The sequence below is a fragment of the Acipenser ruthenus genome, chromosome 21 (genome assembly GCF_902713425.1).
Source record: "Acipenser ruthenus chromosome 21, fAciRut3.2 maternal haplotype, whole genome shotgun sequence".
NCBI lineage: Eukaryota > Metazoa > Chordata > Actinopteri > Acipenseriformes > Acipenseridae > Acipenser > Acipenser ruthenus.
Genome location: NC_081209.1, coordinates 28,073,101 through 28,075,616, shown reverse-complemented (window position 1 = coordinate 28,075,616; position 2,516 = coordinate 28,073,101). Strand labels below are relative to the sequence as shown.

Genomic DNA, 2,516 nt, shown 5'->3' with positions numbered 1-2,516 from the left:
GCACACTTGTCCCACTCATCTAGAAGGTGTTACAGGGCGCTTATCGTGATTTCCCAGCTCCTCCACCCGAGCAGCGACAACAGACTCCCAAATAACAAACCTGCCACCCTGCCAGCATGCCAGCCCCCTCCAGCATGGAGACTGTGACACAGGCCCTCCACTCCACACAGCCTGGCACTTCACGAATGCGTCACACTCCTATATTTAGCAGCTACCGATGTATTTCAGTAGGGAGTTTGCTCATCAGGAGATAAAAAAAGGAAACCGCTCAGTCACTTTAAAATTCTGACGAGAGCTGGGTGAGGCAAGGAAAGAAACCGAGATGGATTTGGTAGACCTAATACCGGCATGTGTGCCAGCGTGCTTGTGTGTGAGTGTGTGGGTTCAGAGTACCTGTAATAGAAATCAAGAACAAAACATTCATATGTTTCTGTGATTGAGGAATCAAATGAACAACTTGGATTGTGTCTTTTAAACAGTTCAAGATATCATATATGTGGGCGCCCACCTGTGCTATTTCTAGAATGCAGTTCAGCTCAGTCTAGTCAATGTGACGCTAATCAATCTGATCACAGAGCAGCATGTTCGCAGGCTCCCTTCAAAGAGCTGCGAGCAGGGAAATTGCTTTGTGCCACAGTGGTGGAGTTCATATAACCTTGTCAAAGCAAAGGAAGAAAATTAACAGTCAGTTGATGTACCTGAGACTCCATTTAAAAGCAAGCATTGTTTATATTAGACATACAAAAGTTGATGGAATTGGCATTCAAATTGCAGAATAAAATACCCTGTTTCTTTTTTATTTAATTAAAAAATATTACAATTGGATATCATTGTGATGCCACGATCCAAGCATGTCCCCTTGTGTGTTTATTGTGATATCCACAACTGTGTGATTGAAGTTCTTACCACATCCACGATCCATTATATATAATGCTGAACACCATATATATATATATATATATATATATATATATATATATATATATATATATATATATATATATATAGCTTTTGGCTGTATTCTATATGTGCTTTTATGAATAAATACACACCGTTTTGAAATAAGCAACAGAAATCAGTAAAATAAAATAAAATATGTTTACAAATACATATCCTGGAACACGTGATTAGGTCATGCAGTAATCGTGTTAGACAATTATTCCCGTGGAGACAGTGAAACATATTGAGTCTTGTGTGCGGGGACACGCTGGAGTCGCATGGGAAGCAGTGTCTTAATGAATGCAGTGCTTACAGAAGAAATCAAGGGCTTCTTTTAGCAGGATAACATGATCGTGAGCAAACACAGGCCTGGGGCTGCTGAAAACCACCTGTGGAGATGAGTTAGAGCATGCCAGCATCGTGCCTTAAAACTGCTGCAAATAAACACCATACATTGCATGTTCATGTGTGGCCTGGTCTATATGCATTTAGGCAGTAGAGCATGACAGGGTGTGTTTCGTTGTGGGATATCGCCATGCTTCTGACTATGGGTCAATTTCAAAGACAAAACTACTTTTAAAGAGAACCCTGGCGATGCTCCGAGATATCGTCACGGCTATGACATCACATAGTGTATTGAAAAAAAATAGGACGGTCCTTGCCGTTGTATAATAATCCATTTTAATTCAAGGCCAGCTATAATGGGCCCTCAATATCGTACTGAAACATGCTACTGTGAAAACATGTATCAGATTTTGTTTTGTATTTAATGCATATTTATATTGTAAAGTAATTGAAAAAACTGATAATAATTAGCTGAAACGTTCCAGCTCATTATTAATATAGACTTATCAGTTTATCAATTACTTTATTAAGTATTTGATCCGGATTCTCCTGTTTTTGAATTCTTTGTACTCTCTCTGTAGACATTATTTGAAAATATGAAATGATGTTTTGCCTTGATAAAGGGTTTATAAACAGCTGTGTACACTTTTTCTACGCAAGTATATGTTCGTTTTCAATAATAAAAATAAATAAATAAATAAAAACTATATCAAGCTATATTGTTCATTTTGTAATATGAGTAATGTATAAAATTATTTTGGGTTCATGAATAATCCAAGAAATACTGTTATGGGGAGAAGGGTGTTTGTGACATCATGGTTTACAGCACACAGCTGCTGACCCCTTCGGTCAATCACACGGGCTCCGAAGGGGGTCCCAAGCAGACTCCTAATCACACACAAACATGCAAGCACGTTCAAATGAAGAAAAGGCTTGCTTTCTTCTGAAGAATCTCTAGCACCTTCACCACTAATTAACAAAATCAAGTCATCCCAACTTTCCTGTCTTACTCTAGAAATTTGACAGAATTGTAGTTCTCTCATGCATAAAACCTTTTCATATTATGTGTACAGTAAAAGTAACCTCAGAATTGATAATAATAATAATAATAATAATAATAATAATAATAATAATAATAATAATATACCCATATATGTATTATGCAAAAGGAAATATGTATTTCCAATATTGTTTACATTGGTAATATTCTTTGCATAGCAATTGTGTTAATA

At 36.9% G+C, this 2,516-nt stretch overlaps 1 long non-coding RNA gene across 2 annotated transcripts in view; it reads left to right on the top strand.

Moving 5' to 3' along the window:
- The window catches only part of LOC117429556 (uncharacterized), a 38,236-nt gene extending 36,243 nt beyond the window's left edge, over positions 1–1,993 (top strand). For both annotated transcript variants that reach the window (XR_009308064.1, XR_009308065.1), the window contains exon 5: positions 1–1,993. This exon is cut by the window's left edge and continues 994 nt beyond it. This is a non-coding gene — a long non-coding RNA (uncharacterized LOC117429556).
- The last annotated feature ends 523 nt before the right edge of the window (positions 1,994–2,516 follow it).